General features: G+C 40.0%; 1 protein-coding gene across 1 annotated transcript in view; it reads left to right on the forward strand.

Annotated features, from left to right (window-relative positions):
• Window positions 1–15,827, forward strand: part of MPP7 (membrane protein, palmitoylated 7 (MAGUK p55 subfamily member 7)) — a 153,941-nt gene that overhangs the window by 7,586 nt on the left and 130,528 nt on the right. The gene's annotated exons all lie outside the window — the stretch shown is intronic.

Below are 15,827 nucleotides of genomic sequence, written 5' to 3' on the forward strand. Positions count from 1 at the left end.
GGCTCAAGTGATTTTCCTGCCTCAGCCTCCCAAGTAGCTAGGACTACAGGCATGTGCCACTGTGCCCGGCTAATTTTCTATTTTTTGTAGAGATGGGGGTCTCACTATGTTGCTCAGGCTGGTCTTGTACTCCTGGCCTCAAGTGATCCTTCTGCCTCAGCCTCTCAGAGTGCTGGCATTATAGGTGTGAGCCACTACAGCCAGCCTGTATTTCATTAACAAAATATTTTCTTAACTTGGGGTCATGAAGTTATTGCTTTTCCTTTTACATTTGGTTTTAATACTCCATAATAGATTTTTGTGTAAGGTGTGAGGTAGGGCTCCAGAGTAATTTTTCCTGGACAAATATCCAGTTATTCCACCACGACTTATCCCGAAGACTGTCCTCTCCCCTTTGCTTGTAATGCAAAGATTATAATCTTGTTGCAAATTTGAACAGAGGTGAGCAAAATCTTACTGAATGAAGCAGCCTGTGGACCACTTGAAAGATCACTGGGCCCCTCTGACCTTTTCTTTCTGATACAGTGCACTCGAATCTCCTAGATTTTAAAAATATTGTCCAGAAAGCTCAAGCGAATGTGTTTTAAGACAAGGGACAGATTGCATGAAGTGTAAATATTTCACTTTGTTTCTTCTTGACAACTTTGTGGAAAAATCACCCTCATAAATGTCCTGAAGGGATTTTTACTCTAGCACGTGTCTCTTAGACTGAATTTTCATAACATGATTTGATGCAATGAGATTTTTAGGGATTGGCTTCACTATGTAGGGATCTGTTTATTTGATTTTACCTTTTTCTGAAATGGTAGTCCAGAGTTCAGTGAGTGCTCTTAGTAGAATAATTCCTCACTACTTAACTGATTTGAGATGCCACCCTTATCTTATATTTAGTTCTTTATGTATCCTTGATCTGGTTCTGGGTATTTTATTTTGTTTTGGCAAACTATGCTGGCCACTCTTCTGGTCTTTTGGGCAGGGAGGATTTACTCCCAATGGTGATGAATCTGTTACTAGCAAAATGTCAGCTGTTTGAAGAAGATTGGAGTGTAGGTTGAAAGGCAGGGAAGCATTTAGCTTGGTGTGGTTATCAGTTGTGAACAGCCAATTTGTTATTTTTAGCTAAAATATATTTACAGCTTAGATTATTTATTGCTAAAATTCACGTGTGTACGTACCTTAGTTGTTATTAGTTGGGAACTCTAACATACAATATGTTTTTCCCCATTGAAACAGGGCTTATGTATCTTTTTGATAGCATGTGGTTTCTTAGGAGTCCAACTATTGCATTATTGGTTGTTCTTGGAGCTATCATGAATAATGTATCAGGAGAATGCTTGAAAAGAAAAGCATTTAAGATAGTTCTAACCCTTGAACTCTGCTAAGAGCTTTTCTTTTACTTAAATGCTTATTAATTCAGCTAACAAGCCTCTGAGAGGTGGGAGAAAGATGATGACAATAGCTGTTCTTTATGTGCTAGATACTTTTTATGCTTTCATCCCATTGCCAACCAGAGAGGCATAAATTAGGTGCTACATACTCATTCTTTTTTAAAATTTTTTTTTTATTTTTAATTATGGGTACATAATAGTTATATATCTTATAGGGTACATGTAATGTTTTGATACAGGCATATAATGTGTATTAATTAATCGAATTAGGATAATTGGGGTATCCATCACCTTAAGCATTTACATGTCTTTGTGTTAGGAACATTCTAATCCACTCTTTTAGTTATTTTAAAGATACCCTAACTTATTGTTGACTATAGTCATTTTGTTCTGCTATCAAATATTGTTCATTCTAACTGTCTGACTGTACTTTTGTGTATCATTAACCAGTTTTATCCCACCCTCCCTGCTGCTGGTAACCATCATCCTACTCTCTGTCTCCATGAGATCAGTTGTTTTATTATTAAATATTTAATGCTAAATTAAATTATTTCAATTTTAATAGTTAGCTCCCAGATATGTGTGAGAACATGCAGGTTTGTCTTTTTATGCTTGGCTTATTTCACGTCTAGTTCTGTCCATGTCGTTGCAAATAGTAAGATTTCATTCTTTTTAATGGGGGAATGATACTCCACTGTGTGTATGTACCACAATTTCTTCATTCATCTCTCTGTGTACACTTAAGTTGATTCCAGTCTTGGCTACTGTGAATAGTGCTGCACTAAACATGGGAGTGCAGATATGTTTTCGATATACTGAATTCCCTTCCTTTGGATATATACTTAGCAGTGGGATTGCTGGGTCGTATGGTAGTTCTATTTTTAGTTTTTTGAGGAACTTCCACACTGTTCTCCATAGCGGTTGCACTAATTTACATTCCCACCAACAGTGTATGAAGGTTCCCCTTTCTCCACATCCTCACCAGCATTCATTATTGCCTGTCTTTTTGGTAAAAGCCGTTTTAACTGGGGTGAGATGATATCTCATGGAAGTATTGATTTGCATGTCTCTGATGACTTATTGGAACAGTGCTGGGAGAAAAGCCTCCCTCTCTTTCTACTACATCGTTGTACAAGAAATAGGCCACTTTCTGCTTCCTGAGTTTCTCTTGCCCTGTCTAATCTTCCTGGTTAAGGTTAGTACCTACTGATCTGTCTGTGACTGACCATTTAATGGTAGCTACAGTAGTATGATGTAAGATTTAGATTGCTACCCTGCAGTACAAGGTAAAATACAGATTTACTATCCAGTTTGGTCTAACTACATCTTATGCTAAATTTTAAATACCTAATAAATATCCATGTAAATTGAGATAAGTCCTGTCATACTTTTAACTACTATAAAGCGAATACAGCATTTTAGTTTTGATAGCCAACTACTCCAGGCAAGGAGGCCCTGTAACTGTTTGCGTGTAATGTAAATGTAATCAGCTTTTGTAAAGGACAGCTATAAGCCATAATTTATAGGAGTTTTAGAAGTAATTTCCATTTTACTATGGCTTTATTTTCTGGGTAAGTGCTGCTAAAAATCAAAGCACTCTCCCATTTACTTTGGCCATGGAGAATACTTTGTGCAAAGCCACAGACTATTGAAAGTTAGTTACAAATTGGAACCTGTTCAAACCTGAGAGATAGTGTCAAAAAGTGAAAGCTAGGTAGAGGTGTATGCCCTTCCTCCGTCCTAACTCACTCTTACTTTATACGATTATCTTAAAGTCTATAAAATATTATTAAGCAAACTGCAATATTATAATTATTTAGATTGTTGTTCATATTTACAAACTCAGCTTGCCAATGCTTTAATAAATTATTTGTAGTTAAGGGATAGTTTAAGAAAGAGAATGCTTCTGTCAGGATTGTGTTAGTATTTTAGTGTACTATAGGTACTTTTGGAAATAAAACATACTTTAAACGAGAAAACTTGAGGCCTGTTATGAATGGCACTGAATAGTGCTGATTATTTTACCTTTGACAAAGTGGAAAATTTAAAGCTTGGTGTATCCCCTTTTATTAATATAATAAAATTTTATAGTGTTGTTCTGGGCGTCGATGTATGTTCTTTAGTGTTTATTAGCCCGAGGTTATAGTAAAACATTTGGTCCTGTGCCTGGCTATACTGTACAGAATGCAAAATATTAGAACTAAGACAGGAAACAAATAAATACATGTTTGCTTTTCTGTTTCTCTAGTCTTTTTCCATATGATTTCTAAATATTTTGGTTGCTTATACGAATATGATTGAACACAGAGAACATCTTTTTTTATCATTTAACATAGGTTTATAGCTTCCCCAGACTTGTTCTAATAATGAAGCTATGAGGGATATGACAAGAATGGTGATATTAAATTTCTCTAGACTCACAGTAAATTTTTCCATTCTGATGTCAGGAATGTTGAGCATCTGGAATCTGCAAGAAGAGTGAATTGTTCGCTGCGGGAACACTTTCATCAGATCCCGAACCGTTTATTCCCGTAGGAACCACTACTGTCTTGTGTAGAATATTATATTTTTACAGAAGCAGTTTTCTGGAACTGGAAGAATTTCTTCCCTTCTTTATGCTTCTATATTTTTTAATACTTTCACATTTTAGATGTGTCATTGTTTTGAGAATTACCGTCACATTTTAGCATTAAACCTATTTCCTTAGGTTTAATAACAGTAATTGATATTTGTTCAAATACAGTGAGAAAGCAACAGAAAATAAATTGTTGTAAACAAAGCTTTCTTTGTAGTTTATATAAGTGAGTCTATGCTCCATACTTTGTCATCTTCTTGTTTGAATTTTTATAATATCTACAATATGTATATCGAGACCTTATGTCTTGATTATGGGATAAATATATTTCTTTAAAAAGTGCTTTGGAGTACTATGTGTGCAATTCTCTATTCTCTTTTAATTTTGGTCAAAACATTTTTGAATTGAAGAGTTGACATTCTACCTAGTGTTCCCACAGCTGGGTATTTAAAATAAGTATGAAGTTGGGATCAGGAGCGGTGGCTCACGCCTGTAATCCTGGCACTCTTGGAGGCCGAGGCAGGAGGATTGCTTGAGGCCAGAAGTTTGAGACCAGACTGAGCAAGAGTGAGACCCCCATCTCTAGTAAAAATAGAAAATTGAGCCAGGCTTGGTGGTGTGCGCTTAGAGTCCCAGCTTCTTGGGAGGCTGAGGCAGGAGGATCGCTTGAGTCCAGGAATTTGAGATTGCAGTGAGCTATGATGATGCCACTGCACTCTACCTGGGTGACAGACTGAGGCTTTGTCTCGAAGAAAAAAAGTGTAAGTTGGTATGTTTCCTTTTCTTTTTTTTTGTTTTTTAAATTCTAGCCTTTTTTTTTTTTTTTTTTAAAGACAGCAGAAACTTTTCCTCTATTTATAAATTTTTACTCCAAATTAGGCTTTCCTGGGTCTTGGTTATTCTTTTTTCTTTCTTCTTTTTCTTTTTCTTTTTTTTTTTTTTGTTCTTTGTGTTTGGGGACAGTACAATCAAATGGCTGTAAGTGTCCTTGCCCAAAATCTGGGCTGGGTTCTTTGATTAGAAAGCTTCCTATTAAGTCTTAGCAGTGTCTTAATGTTCTATGAATGCTTAACATATATTTAAAAGTCAATTTACTTAAAATGGGATATTCTTCCCCTCTGTGTAGCATTATTTAGTCAACCTGATATTCCGTCATCAGCTGAGACTAAGCATGGAACCCACAAAGCTGCATTTTTCTTCCACATGTGATTTTATTATTCAAGTGTTCAGGAGCACGGTTCGCCGCATATATGAACAGTTTTAGTGTCATTTAGATCCTTTAATCTGAAGATCCGTTCCTCTTCTACTAAATCACTCTGCCTCGTTGTCTACCCCTCCCCCAACCGCCCGTCTGCCCCCAGCCAGCCCCCCACCCACACCCACCCCCCGTTTATTACCCGCCTCAGGGGAGCCACAGCCACCTCACCACCCGGCTCCTGTGGCCTCTTCCCTACTGATTCGAAGTTAGTTAGCCTTATGGCTTTCAACTGTTATGTCTTACCACTTTGGTCAGGCCCTCCAGTAACTTCAAATTGCATTGCATGTTGATATTTTCATTTAGGCGTCAAATCCATGTAAGCAGATATGCATCATCTTCAGCCCAGTATGAGTTAGTAGAGTCATCATCCACGTACTTCGCTAATTCTCTTTAGGCTTTCTGAACCCCAAGCACTTGGGTGAGTGCCAGGCTTTATTTTTGCTTTGTCCTTGGTCGCACTGGATGTAGTGCGGATAGTTTGTCCTCACTTTGCGAGTTGTCCTGATGAAAACACAGTTCTCTACTGTCTGACAGACATGACAGCTCTGCTAATTCCTTGTACACGGCATCGTGACTTTATTCTCATCTGTACAGGAAGAAAATAGGTTTTTTGACTTCTTTTTTTCCCCCATTACTTAATGTTTTCCTTCTCCCTCCCCATCTTAAAGATTCAGAAGATAATTTGTGTAGTAAAGATGGATTTTGTGAAGTGGTTCCTTCCAAATAGTAAAGCCTTTTTGTGATTTTTTGGTATAAGTTCTTGATTGATGCAGTTTTTCTGACTTCTGAGTATGTTTTATCCTTGTGTGAAGGATAGCCTTGTTAAGTTTCAAGTCCTAGGACCTTTTCCTATATCACTAATACAGGCTTTAAAATGGAAGATGACAGTCTATTAAAAAATTTAAAGTATCTAACTGTAAACAGGAACCTGTAAGCAGGAGTGCTATATGTTTTTCCTATATGTTAATTATTTCAAGAACTCTTAGAAAAATTGCTGGGAGAATTAATGTTGAAAGTCTCAAAATCAAGATCTATTAAAAAAAACCCACTATCTCTTGAGATGAATTATATACCTTCTCTGAATGGAGCCAGGATTTTCTGAGTTTTAGTTCTGCTGAAAGAACGAGGATAACCGTGATTATACTGACAAAATTGATCCTGTATCTAATGAGCTGTTTTCCACTGTCACTTCAAGAGTTAGGGGCCCAGAGATCCAGCAGGATTGAATAATTGGAGTGAACGTTTGTTGTCGGTCAAATCTATTCTGATAACATTTGCTTCTGCCAGCCCGTATCAGTGTGCTGTAGTTGGCCATCTCCGGAGTGTTCTTTGTTATGTCTTAACACTGGTAGTCTAGAGGGAAGTGGAAATTATTTGTAATAATCTCCTTAAAGGGGTCAATATTATTTTTCTTTATCACTCAAAACATTTTCTAAACTGAGTCTGCAACTATTTCAGCATGTTTAGCATTAATGACAAGTGCCTGCTTCTCTGGACCCTCAGTTTGGATTTTGGTACGGCGTGTGCACTGGCGTGCCGTGTGCATCAGCCAGTGCAGTCAGTATGTTGTCAGTGAATACATAACATTGATAACATCAACATTTTAGTTGTTGATGTTTCCTGCAAATATTTGTTGCATTATCTCTATCTGGAAAGTTGTTAAGCTGTTTGAGGACAGGGGCCATTTTTGTCATCTTTCTTGTCTTCTCTGCTAGTCCTGACTATGTTGATGTCTATAGTGCCCTGAGTCAGTGGAGTGTGATCATTTATCACCTCTCTAGCTCATTCTTTACCCAAAACATAGGGTCCATCTTTGCCTAGCTTTATTGCCTACTGTGAAAGTGTTCTCTCCTCTCCCTCTTAATGTATTCCAGCAGGATAAACTTCCACTTTGTGGTCTATCTTCCTTAATGCTTGGACATAACAGGTTTTAGCATTTAATTTGGAATTTATTTCATTTTTATTTAAAAGATCCTTATATAAATTGTTCAGCAAAGTGAGGTATTGTTGGAAGCTTTATAAATAATGCATTTAATCCTTATAACAATCCTGTAAGATTAGTACTACTATACCTGTTTTTTAGATTAACAAATGCATGCACGGAGATGTTAACTAATTTTCCCAGTTGCTGAGTTGGGATTTGTGTTTATGTCACGTGGCTCCAGAGTCTGAGCGTTCCACACCAGGGCCCCTCCTAGTTAGCGTTTGAACTTCCCTCAGCTCTCAGCACATGGTCACTTCCTCAGGGATGCTGTCCCTGAAGTGTTTGCATCCCTCTGTTGCACATTCCTGGTGCTACAATCTCCTCCCTTATAGCTCTTTTTAGAGTTAGAACTTTACGTTTATCTTTACTATCACTCATACAGGGCTCCTGCATGACACTGGAGAATGCTTTTCTTGCTTCTTTTTTTCTCCCCTCGTCATTGTGTCCCCAGCCCTTAACCACACCTGGCACATGGTAAAAACTGAGTGTCTGTGGAGTGCAGATGGGGAAGGATCAAGAGGAAGGTTGACGTATGGAGGGATGCTGGAGCCTGCCAGCTTCTTAAACACGCCCCTTGAGATGTCATTGAGTGTGTTACGTTGAACCGGATAATGAAACTTTGATGTCAGCGCGTTACCGTGCTCGTTTTGTCTTTCAGATAATCTCAGGGGTCCTGAAGGATGGGCATCATTGGGAAATTGGTTGTCTGGTGGATTTGTGTACGGTTGCATGGGTACAGTTATAATTTCAGGCTACAGCAAGTATAAATAGCAGTCCACTGTGGCTGGAACAGAATTTGAGGGGAAGTTGTAAGCTATACTGCTGGAAAGAAGTTTCACATCAGATTATTACCTAGAAGTAATTTTTTAAAATTATAAAAGTAATATCTGTCTTATGAAAACCGAAGCAGTGCACAAATTCATGCAGTAGAAATGAAAGTAATCATCTCCTGTCCTGGTTTCTCTTCCCAGATTCCACACTGATAACAGTTGGATACAGATCTTGCAGATGGCCCTCTCAACCACCTAGAACTGTAATGAATGAGTGAATGAAGGTGGATTTCTGGATCAAAGAGAATGCAAGCTCTCTGTTTTCATATTGCCAATAATGTATGACTCCTCTGGTTCCTTCATTCTTCCCTTTCCCAGAGGGCTCTGTCCAACCTTCTCTTTGAAAGGCAGATGTTTTCTTCTCTGTCCTCACTCCAAGCAGGTGACCATGTTTCCTAGTTTACTGAAAATAGTGAAGCAGTCCTCAGCGAATTACCCTGTGTTCCCTCAACTGCATTTGCTTTCCCCACATATACTGCCTTCCTGCCTAGGACCGTAGGTGAGCTACCGCCCTGGATCTGAGCCATCCCTACATGTGTGCGCTAGACCTTGCTCCTTCTCATCTGCTGAAGGACAGAGCAAATTCCCCCTTCTCCTTCTCCTACTTAGTCAGAATTTCTCTCTGTCATGGATCGTGCCGTTAGCACACAAATAAGCTATTCTTGCATCTTAAAAATAGCTACTTTACCATGCTTCCCATGCAAACATAAGTTCTCTTTTGTACCAGTATTTTTTTCTGAGAGTTGTCCGTGTTTGCTGTCTCTGATATACATGTTCTCATGTTTAGTGCTCTTCATTCACTCTTCTACCTCCATCACTTGGCCAAAGCAAAGCGGTCACGCGGTCACGTCTCAGTCCTTACTGTACTTGCCTTGTCAGTAGCATTTGTGCGGTGGATCGTTCATCCTTCCTTGATATGCTGGGTTTCCAGGACATCCCACTCCTGGTCCTCTCTGAGTAGTTGTCGGACCCTCTTCTCTTCTGTATCTCCAGACTTGGAGACCTCAGGGCTCAGGCCTTGGTTCCTCTTCTCTTCTGTGTCTACACTCGTGCCCCTGGGGACTCTCATCCAGGCTCATGTCTTTAAGAACAATTCATATGTCTGTGACTCTCAAGTGTTTTTCTTCAGCCCAGACCAGTCTGCCGAAGTGCTGACTCCTACATCCAACTGTCCCCCTGCAACTCCACCCCATAGCCAATAGGTATTACAAATGCAGTATGTCTAAAGCTGAGCTTCCCCGTCACAGATGATGGCAGCTTCAAAAAGTCTTGGAGTCATGTTTGATCTTTTTAATGTTTTTTCATGCCTCTCAGTCAATCAGACAGAAATTCATATTTAGCTCTTCCTTCAGAATCTACCCAGAGGCCAGGCGCGGTGGCTCACGCCTGTAATCCTAGCTTTCTGGGAGGCCGAGGCGGGTGGATTGTTTGAGCTCAGGAGTTCGAAACCAGCCTGAGCAAGAGTGAGACCCCGTCTCTACTAAAAATAGAAAGAAATTAATTGGACAACTAAGTATATATAGAAAAAATTAGCCGAGCATGGTGGTACATGCATGTAGTTCCAGCTACTTGGGAGGCTGAGGCAGGAGGATCGCTTGAGCCCAGAAGTTTGAGGTTGCTGTGAGCTAGGATGACGCCACGGCACTCTAGCCCAGGCAACACAGTGAGACTCTGTCTCAGAAAAAAAAAAAAAAGAATCTACCCAGAGTTTGAATACTTCTCACCACTGCTACCGGCTACTGCTTGGGTCCAAGCCTCCTTCACCTTCTGCCAGATCACTGCATTGATCTCCCAACAAGTTCTCTGCCTCTGCTCTCAATTTCCTGCAGTCTGTTCTCAGTTCTCAATTTCAAAACCAGAGTGATGCTTTTAAAATGTAAGTCAACCCTTACCGCTTTTGTATGCAGAACTCTGCATTGGCTCTTGCACTCTAAAAGAAAAGAAAAAGTCTTCCCTTGTTTGTCCTCCTAGACCCTACATGATCTGGGCCCCATTTCCTCCTTTTTGTCTTCTCTTACTACTCTCCCTCTCACTGCCTCTGCTCCCGTCATCTTGGACTCCTTGGCCATCTTCCTCAGACACTCCAGGAGTATCCTGTCTGAGAGGCTCAGCCTTTTTTTGTTTTTTTTTGCATGGTATGATCCCTCTGGCTGGAATGCTTATCCCCCAGGTACTCATGTGGCCAACTCCTTCACCTTTTTCAAGTCTCTGCTCATCTGTCACTTTCCGCTTCCAGCCAACCGTGATGACTTTGTCATTGCCATGTGCTAGTTGTCTAGTCCTCTGGATCCACCTTACGCTGTCCTGCTTGGTCTCCTTATATTGTGTTAGCACTATCACCTTGTAACACACTGTGTAAGCTACTTACAATGTTTATTATTTGACTTCCCCCTAGAACGTTACCTCCGTGAAGGTGGAGATCTTTGTTTTTTGGCTCCCTGGTATGTCCCAGACACCTTGAATAGTGTCTGGCATGTAGAACTAACTTACGGTGCTCAAGAAATGTCACTTGAATGAGTGAACGTTGGATGAGTTGGCTCCCACCAAATGATTACTGGACTGACTTCCCCGGCCCTTGCCAGTAGTGGCTATTTGCAAACTTAATTGGTTTCTAAGTGGATAGAAGAAAAATGATATGCTCTGTTTGGCTTTTCTTTGATTATTCATTGGATTAAGCATCACTTCATGTGCTAATTTTTGAGCCATCAATTTCTCCACCTTTTTTGCATGGTTTCATTACCCAATTTTCTAAGGTTTATTCATCTTTTATTGCACTTGATGTCATTCACTTGCTTGTTGCAAATAATTTTAGCAGTTTCTCTGCAAACTTGTTTGGTTTTTTTTTAAGCATGAAAATCTTATTTGTTATAAAATCTATCAATTATTATATGGTTTCAAAGATCTTTGTCATGGTAGGAAAGGCTTTTTTACTCCAACATGATAAAAATATTTTATGAAATCTTCCTGTAGCATTTTTATGGTTTCATAAATATTTGAAATTTGATCCATTTGCAGTTTGGGTATCACATTAGGCATTTTGCTTTTCCCTTATAGGTAGCCCTTGAAGGTGTTTGAGTAGAAGATTAAAATGGTGCGATTATTATGGGAGGCATAAGCCAGAGTTGAGTTTGAATTCTGAATATGCCACTTACTAGGCTAAGTATGTTTCTTCCTATAAAGTGGAATTATTACTGACACGTACTACGGGGAGTGCTGAACGAGATAGCCTGTGAAGCACTCACACATATGCCATAGCTCTGTAAGTATTATGTATGATTAATACTACTAGGACTTGCTACTGGTAATAATTATTGCTAAGTATTATTATTATTATTATTATTATTTTTAAGACAGGGTCTAGCACTATTGCCCAGGCTAGAGTATGATCATAGATCACTGTAGCCTCAAACTCCTGGGCTGAAGTGATCCTCCTGCCTCAGCCTCCCCAGTAGCTGGGATTATAGGCACATGCCACTGTGCCTGGCTAATTTTTAAATTTTTTATAGAGACGAGGTCTCACTATGTTGCCCAGTCTTACTAAGTATAATTTTAGGGAACTTTATCAATTGGTGGTAGAAAGGATGGATTAAAGGGGGACAGATGGTAGAAATAGGCATAATTTTTAATAAGTAGTTTTATTAGACAAGGTGAAAATTGATGAGGGTCTAACTGTTTAGACCCTCTAACTTTTACCCACAGTTAAAAGTATTATGATAATTTCCAGTGGTTTGAATAATCTTAAAGGCAATGAAATCTTACTAATTCAGGATGATGGCACTTTGTAATTATCTTCTGATTAATGTATTATAACTTTGGGTGGATTGTTTATTCATCATGGTTATGTTTCCTATGGGTGAGGTCAGTGCTGTCTGCCTTCCCCAGTCCTTGGTCAAATCACCGGCCTATTATGTACATATATCTTATATAAAGATATAAGATTATGACAAAAATATGACTTTAGGACAGGCTAGGTGTCTCATGCCTGTAATCCCAGCACTTTGGGAGGCTGAGGTGGGGGGATCACTTGAGGCCAGGAGTTAGAGACCAGCCTGGCCTCTCAGGGAAACCCCCATCTCTGTAAAACATTTAAAAAAATTAGCTGGGCATGGTGTTATGTGCCTGTAGTCCCAGCTACGAGGGAGGCTGAGGTGGGAAGATCGCTTGAACCCAGGAGTTCAAAGTTACAATGAGGAGCCATGATTGGGCCACTGCACTCCATCCTGGACAACTGAGATAGACCCTGTCTCTAAAAACAAAAACAAAAGAAAGAGAGAGAGAGAGACAGAGAGGGAGGGAGGAAGGAAGGAAGGAAAGAAGGAAGGAAGGAAGGAAGGAAGGAAGGAAGGAAAAAGAAAGAAAGAAAGAAAGAAAAGAATATGACTTTATTGACTTTTTAGCGTGACTTTTTAGCTTTGCAGTACTACTCTTCTCTGTATATTGCAAAAAAAAAAAAATTCGAGACAACATACTTGAAGTTGCTAAAACTGTATGTAAAATACTACTTGTAACCCTCTTGTCAGTTGCATGCCCAGAGCTCTGAAAGCCTCAAGAACACACTCTGTAAGTTGCTGGGGGGAAAAAGGATATAGTCTTTTGTCTTTAAAGAAAATGGCAGGTATGTTTATGCTGCGGTGTAGCATGGGTTCAGGAAGATAGCTACAGCATATTAAGTCCAATCAGGTAAGTCAGTGACCTCAAAGTATATAGTTTTTATCTTTAAGGAAAAGTGACATGCATATTTATCCTTTATTATAGCATGGATACAGGGAAGCCAGCTATCGCACATTTAAATCCAATCAAACAAGTCAGTGTAGTTAATTAAAACCATGCTCCACGTATGAGGTGGCTTAATGAGCTGGCTCACAGAGTGGGCTGTTTATACTGGACTGAAGGCATTCTCATTAGTATATTGCTTTTCATGATTTTACACAGCCGAAATTTGCCATATGAAATTGCTCTGGAAGGGAGGGAGTAGGTCACAATATTTGGTTCCCAAACAGTAGGCTTTGGTAAATGATTTAAAAATCTTAAAACGTCTTTACGTCTCTTTGCAATTAGTTCTACTGTTATAAACACCCTCCTTAGCCCCTGTAATTTCTGTACTTTGTATTGTTTTCCCACATTTAGGGTTTTTTTTTTAATGTTGGAAAACCACAATCTATCTTTGTTCTCTTTTATAAGTACCATACGTTTGGAAGGAAGTCGAAGTTAAGAAAGTGCTCTTTGGATAGAAAATAGTTGTATTAGGTTTCTCCAGGGAAACAGAAGCAACAGGACACACACACACACACACACACACACGCGCGCGCACACACACGTAAACGCGCACATATACGCACACATATGTAGATGTGTATACACATGTGTGTGTGTTTATAGGAGGAGGTTTATTATGAGATTTATTATGGGGATTCACTGACACAGTGGTGGGGGCCTGAATGGCCCACAGTTTGCCGTCTGCAGCTGGGAACCGGAACGCCAGGGGCACAGTTCAGTCGAGTCTGAAGGCCTGAGACTGGGTGGAGATGGGGCTGCTGTAAGCAGCGTCCAGAGGCCCGAGAAGCACAGGCTCCGGAGTCTGAGGTGCGGGCGGGAGAAGACGGATGTCCCGGATGAAGAAGAGAATTTGCCCTTCCTCTGCCTTCTCGTGCTGTTCGGTGGTTAGGTCGATACCCGTGTTGGTGAGGAGGGTTCTTCTTTCCCGAGTCTACCGTTTTAAATGCTAATCTCTTTCGGACACACCCAGAAGTGTTTACCAGCTATCTGGGCATCTTTTGCCCAGCCAGTTTGACCCATAAAATTAACTGTCCCAAGAACGTTCATTTGTCATCTGCTGAACTTAGAACTTTGGCCTAAATAATGTCCTCCCACTGAGCCTAGTGGGTCCAGGCTTAATGTACTGTTAAAATAGGCAAACGTTGTGAATACCGGCCTTTGATTTAATAATATTTCCCTTTCAAATCCTTGTTAGCAAAACCTTTACCTCAGTCATCACTAGTTTAGCATTTTTTATTGTGTCCCCAGACTACAGAAAGCCACAACACAACAAAAACCAAAAGACAATACGGTTTTCTTTCTCAAAAAAAGAACATACACGCTTAAATCTATATGTACAAGATTGATCCAGTTATCATTTATTACCTGCAACCCCCGTATCCATACTCTTTGCCTGCTCTGTGAAAACAGCTAGGCCTTGAAATGGTTCTCCTTTGCTGCTGGCTGGTGTTAAGTTTTGTCAGAGTGCTGGAGGGACGTGGCAGGAGGGGCAGCGTTTGCTGCTACTTCTGCTTTCACGGGATTGCTAACAGCACATGAGGGGTTAGCGACAATTTCCTCCTTTGAGTTTTTGGCTACACCCCTGTGGACATGTTCCCAGCGAGTCTCATAGGCATCCTTGAGGTCAACTTCCCAGCCCTGCTCTTTGCTCCAGGGGTGTTTCTGGCTCGCCTGCCCCATCAGTTTATGCTCCCCCAGGCTGCTTATGGCTTTCAGAGTCCTTTGAGTCTGGGCTGTGAGGTCCTGACTGTCAGCCTCAATCCATCTGTTCCCAGGGGGAGGTACAGAAGGGACTCTTCTTTCTTTTGTCTGCCTGCACCCTGGAGGCCTGTTTGCTGCTGCCCAGTGAGGATGGAGGAGCTCTCCCCAGGGAGTCCGGCCACCTAGTGAGCGCTGACACCTCTTCTCCAAAGAAATGCAAATCTCAGTCTTGGGGAAGGAGACCCTTTTCCAAGGCTGTGTTCTCCTTGGGTGCTCTCCTTCAGCCCTGGGTACTCTTTCCAGTTCTCTTTACTACTTTACAGACAATCCCTGGTTACTGGTGATAATTATTTATATGAAACTTTCCCTGTGCAAATTACTGCAGAGCTCCTATCTGCAGCCTGGACCATGCCTGATGCAGACATAGGAGGTGGAAATTAGGGTTTGGTTACTCACTAGCGATTTCTTCAGTTGTTCTGGGATTCAGTGCACTAAAAAATGTATAGATTCACAGGATTATTGCTGACTTTCCACTGGGTGTTCTCCAGTCTAGAATGTGCCCCTCCAGGTTCTGTTTTCCTTTTTTAGAGCTTAGCTTAAGTCCTGCAAATTCCGGTATAGCCTTTGCTGACCTGTATTGATGGCTCTCATCTTTAAATTGTTATAATTCTTATTATACCTGTAAATCAACTGACCCTTGACATATTTTAGTTTTGCTGTGGTTGCTTTCTTTTCCTTCAGTATGTATCTGTAAAATATCCTAATTAAAAATATTGCATTTTCTCTACTGAAAAATTTTATGAAGTAATGTTATTACAACTCTTCACCAGCATATTTGACAATATCTATCTTCCGTACCAAAATATAAGGTGAGATTTTTTTCCTCCTCAAAATTCTCTCTCAGAGAAGAGAGAGTTGCCTTATCCAACTCCTTACAAAATCTCTTATAGGGACCTCTCTCAGTTTTTCCACTTACACAAAAATGTGTTGAATGGGGAAGGCATATTCATTCTCATATAACCTACGTTCCTAAGTTTTGAGGATGGTTTTAGAGATCACTTGACAGAATTACTTTAAAATAAGGAGACAACAAAGTTTAAGTTAGAGTTAATTATTATTCCTTGGAGAAGGGTTGTGACCTCACGTTTGCAAATGTTAAAGATACTTAAATAGTAGCTAAGTGGTTCGTGGTTCTGTCGTAGAGACAAAAATAGACAGTTAAAGGACAAATGAAAAAGTAATCAGCTTAACGCAGATTTCCAGTGACAGCATCTCAAAAATAATCAAAAAGTGCTATATCTCAGACAATTTACCT

Source organism: Propithecus coquereli, unplaced genomic scaffold (genome assembly GCF_000956105.1).
Source record: "Propithecus coquereli isolate 6110/MARCELLA unplaced genomic scaffold, Pcoq_1.0 Scaffold45, whole genome shotgun sequence".
In the NCBI taxonomy this organism is placed as follows: domain Eukaryota; kingdom Metazoa; phylum Chordata; class Mammalia; order Primates; family Indriidae; genus Propithecus; species Propithecus coquereli.